Source organism: Oratosquilla oratoria, unplaced genomic scaffold (assembly GCF_046742065.1).
Source record: "Oratosquilla oratoria isolate Oo_2021 unplaced genomic scaffold, ASM4674206v1 SCAFFOLD108, whole genome shotgun sequence".
Taxonomy (NCBI): domain Eukaryota; kingdom Metazoa; phylum Arthropoda; class Malacostraca; order Stomatopoda; family Squillidae; genus Oratosquilla; species Oratosquilla oratoria.
Window position 1 is genome coordinate 348,203 of NW_027467465.1, and position 14,899 is coordinate 363,101.

General features: G+C 38.2%; 1 protein-coding gene across 2 annotated transcripts in view; it reads left to right on the plus strand.

The window, feature by feature from the left end:
• Positions 1–14,899, plus strand: part of LOC143022514 (uncharacterized) — a 169,913-nt gene that overhangs the window by 133,511 nt on the left and 21,503 nt on the right. The window lies entirely within an intron of this gene.

Below are 14,899 nucleotides of genomic sequence, written 5' to 3' on the forward strand. Positions count from 1 at the left end.
TGGTAGAAAAAACAATAGTACAAAAAAAAACAATAGAAGAAAAAACAAAAGTAGAAAACAAATAGTACAAAACAATAGTACAAAAACAAACAAATAGTACAAAACAAAACAAAAGTACAAAAAAACAGAAGAAAAAACAAAAGTAGAAAATATTGTAGAAAAAAATAGTAAAAAAAATTGTAGAAACAACAATAGTAGAAACAACAATAGTAGAAACAACATTAGTAGAAACAATAGTAAAAACAACAATAGTAGAAAAACAATAGTAGAAAAAACAATAGAAAAAACAATAAATAAAAAACAACAGAAAAAAACATAGAAAAAACAATACGAGAAAAAACAATAGAACAAATAGAAAAAACAACAGAAAAACAATAGAAAAAAATAGAAAAAATAGAAAATAGAAAAAACAACAGTAGAAAAAACAATAGAACAAACAATAGTAGAAAATCAATAGAAAAAACAATAGAAAAAACAATAGAAAAAACAATAGAAAAAACAATAGAAAAAACAATAGAAAAACAATGAAAAAAACAATAAAAATAGTAGAAATAACAATAGTAGAAAAACAATAGTAGAAAAATCAAAAGAAAAAACAATAGCAGACAAAACAATACAAGACAAAAAATAGAATAAAAAAATAGAAAAAACAATAGTATAAACATTAAAAAACGAAAAAACAACAGAAAAAACAACAGAAAAAACATAAAACAGAAAAAACAATAGAAAAACAATAGAAAAAACAATAGTAGAAAAAAACAATAGAAAAAACAATAGCAGAAAAAAACAATAGTAGAAAAAACAAGAATTGAAAAAACAATAGAAAAAAATAATAGAAAAGACCTTGGTTGAAAAAACAATAGTAGAAAAAACATTAATAGATAAAACAATAGAAAACACAATAGTAGAAAAAACAAGTGAAAAAATATATATATCTATAACTCTCTAAAAAAAATTCTGGAGCGCTCCCGATCTGAGTCGGCCGGCCCGGGGGTGTCTGCGACTTCCATTGTGTTTCTGGGACACCCCGCCGGCCTAGCTGTAAGCATACATTTGAAAGTTAACGGGTTGGGGTTTCTGAACTACGGCCCCCTTCTCGGAGTTGGTTATCGTTAAATGGCTAAAGAAACTGAAGCTCAGAGAAAGAGGAGGATACGACATTTCTGGAGTTGGGTCACCACGAAGAAGAGCCAAGACAAGAAAAATGTACAAAACAATAAAGCGCTTTTCAACAAGTTAACAGCAGAGCACTCTTCTTTATTCCCTTCTCTATACGCTGATAACCAACGTTTCTGGTTGGAGAAGGACATTAAAGAGTTTCATCGGAAAACTCTGTCTCTCAACAAGATTCTTCGAGATAGTAAGGACTATGAATACGAAGATTCTCTTTTCGACTCCATTCCCTTATTGGAAGAAGCGATTAATGAAGAAACGTCAGATAATTTCATTAAGCATTACTTTGCGGGATACAAGAGTTATGCCAATAACGGAGGAAAGTGGTGCCATAAGACGTACCAGAAGCACTACCTTGAACGGATCTTTAAGAAGTACAAAGTGGCTGAAAAGAGGAACAAACACGCTATAAAGAAGGTCCAAAGAGAAACAGAACAGAAGAAGAAAAGAATACAGTTAGAAGCAGAAGAGAAAGAAAGAACAGAGCGGAGAAAGGAGGAAGCTGAACGAAAGAAGAAGTTAGCCGAAGAAAAGGAAAGAGAAGCTACAGCAAAGGCGAAGGAATTAGAGAGAAAGAGACTCGAGGCCGTAGAAGCTTCAAGGAGGAAAAAGGAAGAGAGGGAACAAAGACTTCTCGAGACAGAGACGTTTAGAGCCAATAGAGAAAATAACAGAGAGAAAATGAAGAAATACAAAGAGATACTAGCAAGACAAGAGAAAGGAATAATGTTAGTAACAGAAGAAGATAAGAAGTTACTCGAAAAAGTCCGGGAGGAAAAGAAGGAACATTGGGAAGGGGGGATAAAGCTTGAAATGACGGATTACGAAGAAGACTGTAGTGGTTTGAAAGCACGAATAAGGGACACCTACGACGTTGTGGAACACAGCATTGGAAAACTTGGCGACGTAAAGTGCAAGTACTGTGATGCTTTAAGGTGGAAAAGGGAGACAGAGGGTTTGTGTTGTAGATCGGGACAAATCCCAGCTGTGAAACCCTCTGAGATAAAAAACGAAGAGTTCAAATCACTATTTGAAGGTGTTACCCCTCTTTCTAAAAGATTTCTTAAGAACACAATCGGGTTTAATACTGTCTTTAGTTTCAGTTCCTTTGCAACATCCAAGAAATTGGAAAATGCAGCTGAAAAAGCTATGGTGTACAAGATAAAGGGTGCTATATACCACAGAACCAGTTATGTGAGGCCAGAGTTATTAGTGGGAGACAAGGAGACTCGAGGTATGTTTTCGGACGAAGAAAAGTTTTCCAACGGAGACGTAAAGGACTTAACACGGAGAAGACCTAACGGGGTTGTCGATAACTTCCTAGATCTCTATTTCTATAACAGTAGAGAGGAACAAATTAGACTCAGAACCTATAAAGTCTCCAAGTTGTTTTTGGAAGCACCTATAAGCGAGGAGAAAAAATCAACTAAATCCAGAAGAGAAATAGAAGAAAGAGAACGAGGAGATAATTCGTATAATATTCAACTACCTTCTCGAAAACAATAAGTGTTTGAGACAGATTTTGTCTGAAATAGAAAACTCCAGGGAACTGATAGCATTGCATATTGAAAAGCATAAAGAGATACCACAAATGAATCTCCAACTTAAAGCGGTTGAAAACTTTGAAACGAAGGAACATAAAGGAGTTTACCACCTTCCGACATCAAATGTGACTGTGGGTGGTATAGTGAATCTAGACGACGAGCACGATCCTCTTTTAATAAAGATAACCAGTCCCAAGAAGGATTCGAAATATAAAATTAGGTTTGTGGATCACACCAGTTTCTTTTATGATCCGTTCCAGTACCCTTTATTGATACCCAACGGAGATATGGGTTACACGTATCTTTTGCGGTCTCTGAAGGCTAACAAAGCTGGGAACGAGAAGAAGATTTCTCCGTGCGCATATTACGCTTCTATGTTTATGGAAAGAGAGAACTGTTTCACAGCTCTCTTTCAATGTCGAACACTGTTCCAGAGGTTCGTTATTGACTGTTACGTGAAGGCTGAATCAAATCGATTAGATTATATCCGTTTTAACCAACATGAAATCAGAAAAGAGAGGTCCGATATTCTTAAGAGTGATTCAGCCCATAAAGGACAACGAGTGCTACTTCCTAAGTGTTTCGTGGGAGGCCCGAGATACATGAAAGAGAGGCAACAGGATGCGTTAAGTTTTGTGTCAAGATACGGTTCTCCGGATTTTTTCATAACTTTCACTATGAATCCGAAATGGAAAGAATTGACACTATACGGCGACACTATTAACGTCTGTAATCGTCCAGATATAGTTAGTCGTGTTTTTAAACTCAAGGTAGACCAACTAATGAGAGAGTTATTAACAGATAAAATATTCGGAGAAGTCTCAGCTCATTTGTACAGCATTGAGTGGCAGAAAAGAGGCTTGCCTCACGTTCACATTCTTCTATGGATGAAACGTAAAGTGACTGAAAATACCGTTTCGAGCCTAATATCCGCCGAGATACCCGACAAGAAAAAACACCCAGAACTGTATGATATTGTTACCACTAACATGATACACGGACCGTGCATAGGCTACGATGAAAGCTCCGTGTGTTGTAATGGGAAGAAAAACGATAGAGGGACGTGCCAGAAAGATTTTCCGAAACAGTGCCGTTCAACGATAAAATTCGGAAACAACGGCTACCCTCTCTACAGGAGAAGAGCTGTGGGAGAAGGAGGTTTCTCCTTTGTGAAAAAGTTAAAGGGACAGGAAGTAACTATCGACAACTCATGGGTGGTGCCTTACAACCCCTATCTTTGCTTGAGATTTAACTCTCACATAAACGTAGAGTGTTCAAATTCTATTAAGGCTATAGCGTACGTTACAAAGTACGTCAACAAAGGATGTGACAGAGTTCTATTCACTAAAACCGAGGGAAGCGAAGAAATCAATGAAATTAAGAACTTCACGGATGCAAGATTCGTTAACTCCAACGAAGCAACTTGGAAGATATTCAGATTCCCCATACACAGTAGTTACCCTCCTGTTATGAATCTGGACCTCCATTTAAAGGACGAAAACGAAGTATTCTTCAACGCCGATTCCTCAAAGGCAGACATAAAAAAGAAGGCAAACAGAGACACTCAGTTGACAGCATTTTTCAAATTATGTAGCGTTAACGAATACGCAGCCACCCTAACTTACAACGAAGTAGCTGCTTACTTCAAGTACAGCATTCCGAAATCATGTTGGGAGGAGAGGAAAGGTAACACTCACGCTATTGGAAGGATAAGAGCTGTAACGAACAAGACAGTAGAACTGTTCTATATGAGAATGCTTCTAACCCACAAGAGAGGTCCCAAATCCTTCGAAGACCTCAGGATGGTGGACGGTGTACTCTACGGAACTTACAGGGAAGCCGTTAAGGCTATGGGTCTTTTAAAAGATGAAGAGACTTGGAAACAGACTATCCTGGAGATAATAAACTACACAAATGACCGCAAAGAACTTCGTTCGACTTACGCTAGCATGTTAGTGTTCTCGGATCTAGAAGACCAGAAAGATATCTGGGAAGAAACAAAGGATCTCTTCTCGAGTGATTTTCTATATCTTAGAGGGTTGAAGGATTACAACGACGAAATATACCTCGATGCTCTTGACGACATCCAAGAACAAGTTTTCAATTGTGGAGGAGGAAACATAGTCCACTACGGCTTACCTTCTTCCAGAAATGGAGAAAAGTCTTCAAACGTGATAAGGAGGGAGAAAGCCTATAATTCTAAAGAATTGTCCGAGACAGTGGAGAGAGCTCTCCCTCTATTAAACAGAGAGCAGAAGATTTGTTACGATAAAATCATTGAAAGTGTTGGTTGTGAGACGGAAAACAAAAGCAAAGCGTTCTTCTTAAATGCACCTGGTGGGACAGGAAAGTCCTTCCTTTTGAATCTTCTTCTAGACACAGTTCGTTCGAAGAGTAAAGTGGCTTTAGCTGTGGCTTCTTCGGGTATAGCAGCTACTGTCCTTCACGGGGGAAGAACTGCCCATAATATGTTCAAGATACCACTGATGGAACATAACGAAAGAAAAACATGCAACATAAAGCACAAGTCCGAACTAGCTCGATTGCTTCTTATGTCTTCTTTGATTGTGTGGGACGAAGCAGTGATGGCAAATAAGAACACAATCTCAGCCCTGGATATCACTTTGAGGGACCTTTCCGGTCTTGATATTTTCATGGGAGGAAAGACGTTCGTTTGTGCTGGAGACTTTAGACAGATATTACCAGGAGGAGGAAAGAACGACGAGTTGAACAGTTGTCTGAAATCAAGTTACTTTTGGCCTTTCTTCGAAGAGTTAGAACTGATAAAGAACGTTCGACTTAAGAGTGAAGACGAAGAAAACATAAACTTTGCAGAGAAATTATTAGAAGTTGGAGAAGGAAAGTACAAAGAGTGTCACTTCGGAGAAGGTTTCGGGGTGTTAGTTGACAGCAGAGAAGAGTTAGTTGAAAGAGTGTACAGAGGAATGGGAGAGAACATATTTAACGTCTCTTTCTTTGAAAAGAGAGCTATAATATCTCCCACGAACAACGACGTCGAAATCATTAACGAGTTTGTGTACAATAAAGTGATTGGTAAGGAAGTGGTTTACATGAGCGTAGATGTCGGTTGTGAATCAATAGAAGGGATGGACGTTCAGGCGTCAGTTTTCAATTCTATGGATAGCCCTTCCATTCCTCCACACAAATTAAGGTTGAAGGAAGGAGCAATTGTGATGGTTATGAGGAACATTTGCCCTCCGAAAATCTGTAATGGGACTAGAGTTATGGTAACAAATTTGAGAAGGAACGTTATTGTTGGAAAGATTTTAACTGGTGTGTACAGGAACACACAGATCTTACTTCCTAGAGTTACTTTAGAGGCAACAGACACCCCTGTAGCCTTCAAGAGATACCAGTTCCCTGTCAAACTCTGTTACGCTATGACAATAAATAAGTCCCAGGGGCAGACGTTTGAGAAGTGTGGTGTGCTACTGGATTCATCACAGTGCTTCGCACACGGTCAACTATACGTAGCGTGTTCTAGAGTTACAAGCCACGATTCCCTCATAGTTTTTCCAGGATATACAAAGAAAGGGGAAGAATACGAGTTGAGACCTTGGGTGAATTGCGTTTATGAAGAGGTGTTCTGTGATGTGGATAAAAGTAAAGTTTCTTCTTTGGAGGATTTAATCTTTGAAGATAACTCTGAAACCTCAAGGATACCAGAAGAGGAACCCGATCAATCCATAGTCAGCATATCACGTTCTGTGTTCGAGAAAACAGAAGGAGAAGTAGCTGCGATGATCTTACCAGAAGAACTCTTCGAAGAAGAGAACTACTTGAGTCGAGGGGAAATGGAGGATAAAATTGAAGAAATCGAAGAGAAGATTGGAGAGAAGATTGAGGAGAAGATTGAGGAGAAGATTGAGGAGAAGATCGGAGCTAAGGATACCAAAAACGAAGAAAGATTTGAAAAGATTGTCTACGAAATAGATGAGATTAAAACCATGTTGAAGGATTTCGTAAAGAGAAAGAATAGCAGCGAAGAAGAGGACAGCGAAGAAGAACTCACACCCAAGAGAAAAAAGAAGAAACTACATTAAATGTATAGTTCTAAGGTGTTTTAAGTAAAAGGCAGATGAAAATCTTTGGTTTTATTAACTTTTTTATGTGTATCATCAATGCCCGAAGGGCTGGGTGCGAAGCACCCGCGGGCGGAGCCCGCCTCGCCGAAGGCCAAGCACACCTGGCGTAGCCAGGTCCGGCGGAGCCGGGTGCTTGTAGTTGTCAATATTAAAAATATCGCACATGAGCGGACCGGAAAGAGAAACTCCAGGTTTTTAATGTTCCTAATGATACATCTGTCTAAGTTATTCAGAGTTTGAAAACTACTATTTTCATATTATACCTGTTCCTCTATCGTCTTTAAATAGAAACATATTCCTACCAGTAGTCTGTATTTCTGGGCACGTGGTTGTAAGTAGTATCAACTGTAAAAATAATGTAATTATTCCGCTCAAAATAGGCCTAACTAAAGCTAGGCCTCGATCCCTATCATCAATATGTCATCATGCAGTCGATCGCGGGGATCCTATTGACGACTCGGAGGGTGCCGATCAAATCTGACAGTTTCCGAATGTGGTAAAGCATGCTACGTATTTTCCACCTCTAGTCCTACAGTTGTTTAGTCACAGGTTTTTTTCATATTTTGAAATACCTTTATGTTGACATTTGATTTCAAACCTACGCGAAATCATGTAATTTGTTAAACTGTTCGAATCGCGCCACCAAACCGCAGTCCGCCAGTGCGCCATTTTTTGAAAAGTCCGTGAGAGTGAACTGCTCCAGCACGTCAAATTCTGTAAGTTTTCTCTGGTAAAGTAATGGACGTCTTGCCTTTTTAGTCACTATGGTTCTTGGTATCATTCTTTTGACGATTCATCATAATTTACTATATGCTCTGATTTGAATTAGTCCTGTTTATACCTTCATGATCGAAGCCTGTGTCTTCCATGCGTGCAACGAGACTTGGTAATGCTTGCTCAGCGCGAGTGTAGGCATGCAAGGTTATGTAGGCCGAATGATTAGTCACACTGCTATGATTGCTGTTGGAGAGTACGTACATTCACACTACGTAAACAACTATTTAGGTCTAGCGTTCTAGTTTTAACATGTTTATGTAGGGATGCATGTAGCCTAGGCCTAGGGTCTAGCGTTCTAGTTTCAACATGATTATGTAGGGATGCATGTAGCCTAGCCCTAGGCCTAGGTCACCCTGATTAATGCTGACTGCTGTGTGGTACAGAAGAAAGCCCCCCCCCCATCCATTCATCCATCCATCCATCCATCCGTCCGTGCACTTGATTTCAGAATGAATCTTGCTACTACCTTATTGTAAACAAGCTCACCAAGAAAATAGCTTTTTTTACCTATCCACTGAATTTGCAGGATTTAGGAATATATGGGGGTTTCCAAATTGTCTCGTGAGCTTGGCACTGTACCTGTTCAGGGATGTCACAGCAAAGTTTTTTTTTTTTTTTCCCATATGATGAATGGGTTTGCATCCCATTTTTGTACTCCATTTAATTTAAGGTTACATGTTTATGGATGGATATCTTTAGATTTTAAAACTTTTCTTTTACCTGGATGGGCAAAATTCTCGTCTATTATTCATGTTATTGGTAAACGTCAATGTGATATCAGAGCATGCATGCCCGTTTATAAAAAATGCATTTTGTGAACAATAGTGTCAGTACATGTATGTGCCCGGTATATGATGTACATGTACCTTTGATGAATCTGAAGAGCACTTACATATTTTTATCCCTCTCCCAATATAGGCCTATACTAAGTCTGTTGGTTAGAGTAGGTGCATGTAAAAATTGTGTGTTTACATGTAATGGAAGTTAGTAGTTTCAGCTCTCAGTATCTCCAGACATGCCATCTGGTCATTTTTTCACCATTGTCTGTCATTTTTGTCTTCACTACTGTGGTGATATGGACACTTGGGTTAATTTTCACAACCTAAATTGCAGGGTTGGACTCTTGTTGCTAACTAAAATTTTGTAGGAGCCATGTGATATAGGCCTAGATCATCACAATGCCTTTGAATGTTGCTGTATATGATAAATTGCTTGGAGTCACTTGAACAAGAATGAAACTTCTTAGTCCTCATCCATTAGTTCTCGGTTTTGGTGCTATACATGGAAGGTGAAGTTGTCAAATTTCCATGTTTATTGATAGTTGCAAGTAATCTGACAGCGGGTACCTTTCTGTATTGTAGGTGAAGATAAAATGTATTCTGTAGTGGTATTTGTGGATGAGGTTAATGTAGACATGGTCCCAACAAAATTGATCTTTGCAAAGGAGAAAAAGTCATATTGTTACTGGCCGAGCAAACATAGAGAATCGAAATTGCGCAGGGCGGCAGTACGAGAACAGGCAGATCCGTTACAAGGATGGGAAACGTATGAAGTAAGGGTTATTCATCAAGCATGTGAGTTGAATAGATTCAGTTGTGTTCCTCATGTTGTACACTTGTTGTATGCAGGGGTAGGTTTTTGATATACATTACACATGGTACATGTAAATGCACTACCTTGGCCTTCAGAAAAGATTAGACATAGGCATAGCTTTAAAAACAAAGCTTCATGAAGTTGGCCATTTGGCAATTACTTGAGTTACTGACCCATTGGCATTGCAAGGTAGTCTGAAGGTTGTGTTACATGTAGGGCCTGACAGTAATACGTTGTATTCACCACATTGCAAGACAATGGTCTGGCCACAGTTCATTCCTGACAAGTGACAGTTTCATGACATTGAGATTGTATCATTATCTTTAATAACATAGTATCCAATTTATTTTAAGCCTTTCAAATTGTCTTTATTTTAAGGCAACTACGAGGCATGTCAGAAAAACCATGGAGGAAGCAGAGGAATGAGGTAAGTTCACAGCCTATTCGTGTTTATACCAATTTTTAATCAACCATGACATTTGGTTGAATACTCGGTCATAAAACGATTACCAGAGATAGAATATAATTTGTAATCTCGAATAAATTTGTATATCATATATAGAATGAATGGGTGTTTATGGTTTTATAGCAAAACTGTACTGGTACTCTCCAGGAGTGTGGTATACAATAAAGATATGCAGAACAGGTTTCTTTTTAGTCTTTAAGATGAAAAAAGTGATTGGATTTTGAGAAAATTGCAATTCAACACAGATATTTGACATGAAACTTGTATTTCAGTAACTCCTAACCTAACATAACCATCCTATAGGGGAAATAGATCTTTCAGATGCAAAAAGAAAGGGATAAGTTCCAGAATCATGCAAACATGGATATATAACATGAAATCTACAATACCCAATAGCTCCTAACCTCATGTACTCTAGCCTAACCTAACATAATCATCCTATAGAAAAAAATCATTTAAATGGATTTTTTTTTTGTGTAACACGCATATCGCTTGTTTGCGAAAACGTCGTCATAACTCAAAATATCGAATTTTTCAGGAGAGCCATTTTAAAGTTTCAAAACGCTCTCAATATTATAAAAAGCCCTCAAACACCATAGGTGGAAAAATTTTTGGAGCATCAAATACGCCTCTAAAGTTTATAGAAGTTCAAACAATCATAATCTTTACTAAGTCTAAAATATTTGTTGGAACAAGCTGGAACATGTAAGGTTATGTCGTTGGGACATTTAGCACTCCCTAGCGGTCAATTTTTGAGCTACAGATATGACACTGTTACCAAAAAAAAACGTGTTTGAAGATGAATATGTCTATAGATAACTCTAAAATTCAGTTTTTTTGAGTTATGACGACGTTTTCGCAAACAAGCGATATGTGTGATACTGGAATAGAACTGGATTGTCTTTACCAGGGGTGCTGTGATCATTCTAAAAGATGCCAGAACCCTGCAGGACTTAACCAAATCCTGCCATCCCCATTATCATTGTTTCTATATCCAGTGGGCCCAATGTATGTCACTCAATGATTCCATATGGTGTGCACTAGCTAGTGACCATAAAATAAGTATAATTATCAAGCAAATAAAGATGTCTATTTTTTTCTGGAACTACTCACCTATATAACAATAGAAAATTAAATATTCACTTTTGTAACTTGTAATACATCAATGTAGTATATGCTTTTCTTGGTGGAGATCAATAAGAAAAAAATGTTTTAAGCAAATACACTACTGAGTGGACGTTGCCCCTGACAACTCTCGCCGCTACCATCTGGAGTTGTGACAATAGGTTCGAGATGCCATATTGTCTTCTCTCCACTCCTGTCAGTGTCAGTTTGACAATGGTGCTGATGGTGTGTACCAGGTGTTCTCCCTCTCCAAGTGATGTCACCAAGCTACATATTTTTAAAACAGTGCTAAGGAACTGAGATGTAGTTCAGTTCGAAGCTTTAAGATTCGTTTAGATAAACATTTAAGCAAGGTGCTGTAATGACTGCCATTTATTTTATATTATTTGATTATTTGTTTGTTATTATTTGTCTTATTTGCTTGATTTCCATATTTATTACTTATATATCAGTTTATTATTACTATTTACCTGTTTGTTTATTGAGCTATACCTGTGTATTATTTATTATTTATATTAGTATAATTTTTATTTTATATATATTTTTTTATCATTTATATATTTTTTTTGCATACAACCTAATTATGGACCAAAAGGTCTCCTGTCCGCATGCTCCACCTTTGTAATCCTTCATGATTTTCTTCAAGCTATGAAACTCTACCCCTAGCAGTCAAATCGGATGACAAAACAGGCCATCAACATCCCTAATGATGACAACGACCTTGATGACCTCTAGAATTACATGTACCACATGGACGCTGGTTACGTTAGACGAATATATCATACTTTTATTTCTTTGTCCTTTGCATCTATCACTACAAAGATGGCATCTCAAGCAGTCATAGTTGTTCTGTTCATTAGTGTGTCACTTGTAGCAATTTTTTCTGTTATTGATTTCTGCCAAGAAAAACATATTGTGTTGATGTATTATAATTTACAAAGTTATTATTTAATTTTCTATTGCTATATTGCATAGATGTGCATTTCTAAAAAAAAAAAAAAAAAAAAGTACCGAAAAAAGAGCCACCCACTTGCACAGGATCTCCAGCAGCACTGTATATCTGGTCTTTACACACACACACACACACACACACACACACACACACACACACATACCTCGTGGCACTGTGGTTAGAGTTCTCGCCTGCCACTACGGCAGTCCGGGTTTGACTCCTGCCCAGGGCTGAAATAATTTCAGTATCACTGCACTGCAGGGTGTTACTCCAACTCTTGTGGGTGGGGAGATGGGTGTGTGTGTGTGTGTTTGCGTGTAAGGTCACAGTATTACCCATAGATCACTCATATGAGCTCTGAGCTCTCATCCAGGAGGTTAATAACTGTTGATCATGATTCCAACATGTGATTCAAGACCATGGTGAATCATGGAGGTGGTAAACACACACACACACACACACACCTAGATTGGTCATATATGAGCTCTGAGCTCTCTTCTGGGAGGGAAATAACTGTCGATCATGAGTTCAACACGTGATCCAAAGACCATGGTAAATCACACACACACACACATTTGTGCAAAAATAATCAAGAATAGATGGGTAAAACATCTGGAAGACAACAACATATTAAACCCAAGACAATTCGGGTTCAGACAAGGTAGATCATGCACCACAAACTTAATATGCTTTTACTCAAGACTAATAGACATAATGCAAGAAAGAAATGGATGGGCTGATTGTGCATTCCTAGACTTGCAAAAAGCCTTTGACAAAGTACCACACAGAAAATTACTAAAAAAACTGGAACACATAGGAGGAATACAAGGAAACCTACTAAAATGGATGGAGGACTTTCTGACTGGTAGAAAGATGAGAGTAGTGCTCAGAGAAAAATATTCAGATTGGAAAGAGGTGATCAGTGGAGTACCGCAAGGATCTGTACTGGCACCAATAATGTTTGCTATCTATATGAATGACATGGACGAGGACGTGAACTGCTACATGAGCTTCTTTGCTGATGACGCCAAACTGTTAAGGAAAGTAGAAACTGATGAGGACTGTGAAGCACTGCAAGAAGACCTAAATAGGGTATGGAACTGGAGTCAGAAATGGGAAGTGGACTTTAATACTAAGAAGTGTAGCATAATGGAGTTTGGAAAAAGCAAAAACAGAATATCAGGAAAATATACAATTGGAACCAAGGAAGTAAAGAAAGTAGGATCCGAAAAAGATTTGGGTGTAATTATCACGAACGACTTGTCCTATGATATACAGATTAACAAAATTGTCGGGGAGACTTACAACTTGCCAAGATCAATAAAAGTGGCATTTACATACTTGGACGAAGACATGATAAAAAAAATATTGGTTACATTGATAAGGCCTAGATTAGAGTATGCGGTGACATTGTGGTCCCCCAGTACCAAAAAGAATATAAAGAAAATAGAAAGAATCCAAAGAGCAGCTACAAAAATGGCACCTGCACTTGCAAACCTATCATACGAGGAGAGATTGGGTAAACTGGAGTTACCGACACTGGAGCAAAGAAGAGAGGTGACCCATTGACCATCTACAGAATCATGAAAGGCACAGAGATACTTGATAGAGAGAACTTACTTAACTGGGACAAAAGAAACACAAGAGGACATGGAAAGAAAATAAAAAAACATAGCTATAGAAGAGAACTGAAGAAAAACAGTTTTCCACATAGAGTTTTGGACACTTGGAACAAACTGGATAATGAAATAGTATGCGCAAAAACCATTCATGAGTTTAAAAACAAACTAGACACTAAGAGATACAATGGCGGGACATCACGAGCATAGCTCCCCTTCCCGCAAAATACAACTAGGTAAACACAACTAGGTAAATACACACACACACACAGTTATAAACCATTATAAATTTCCAAAGTGGTCAAGTTACCCATAGGCAGCTCATGGAAGGGTGTAGGCCTTTCAAACAGAAACTGTACGATTTATGTTTACTATAAACCGGCAATTTACCAACATGGGTAAGTGCCACCCTGGGGCGAGTTGAAAAGTGCTGAACCCACCCCCCACACACACACACCACCACCTTCCACATCTGATGGTCACTAGTACGACTCACGTGTAAGATTCATCCACAAAACAATCTTCATACTCACAGCTCATGATAGATAAATCCTGCATTGAAAGTGCATTACGGTAGTGGGAATTTGCTTTACCTTCTTTTCACCAAAAGTGCCCCCCCCCCCAAACATCCCGCCTCAGGTCATTGCCCCCCCCCCCCAAACATCCTACCTCAGGGCATTACTCCCTGCCCCTCCCCTTGTTGGGGCCCTGTAAACTGGTGCCAGAGAGTTGTATCCATAGTGAACACAACATGGGGGGGAGTATTGCGCAGACTGCTGTCGTATATGTTTACAGTCCTCTCATTTTATCTCATAATGAGCTCTGACTGAATGCCCCCAGGACATATGCATTGTGGTGAGCAGTAGGCTGGTCTAAACCATACAAATATACATCCTCTCGTACAAGGGATATTTTCCTTGCTGTTACTATGTTGTGGGAGTTATTTGATTTAGCTGGATACAAAGGGAATAAAGATTCAGTTAGATTTAAGGCAGGTGGTTGTGAATGAATGAAAAGTAATGGTACAAGATCCATTTTAACATTCTTGTAAGTTTTGACTAATTCATTACATAGTGATGGATATGTATATGTTTATGTTAAAAATAATTCTTCTTTCCAGGCATTCTACCCATCATTACTCGTTTTGGAGTTCTATGGTCCTCCATAAGTGCCACATGTCCAGCCCATCTCAGTTTTGCTCTGCTTATAAATGTTAAAAATAATAATAAAGAAAATTAAACTAAAGGCTGTATGTAAAGATGACACCCCCCCCCAACACATGCTGTTCCACAACTGCAGGTTCACATATACTTATCTTTTGCATACTCATAGATGTAACAGTCCACATTTTGTGTCAAAAATAGTTTCTTTTAAATGATTTTTGATCGTTTAGAGGGTGTTGAGAACTATTTTGGCACCTTCCAATGGTTATTACCTTTTTTTGTTCGTTGCTTTGAAATTACTCTCATAAATTCCACATTGATGGGGGTCCTGTGTACATCGTATTGAGATCAATCAATTGGTCTCTCTCTCTTGCAGAAGAC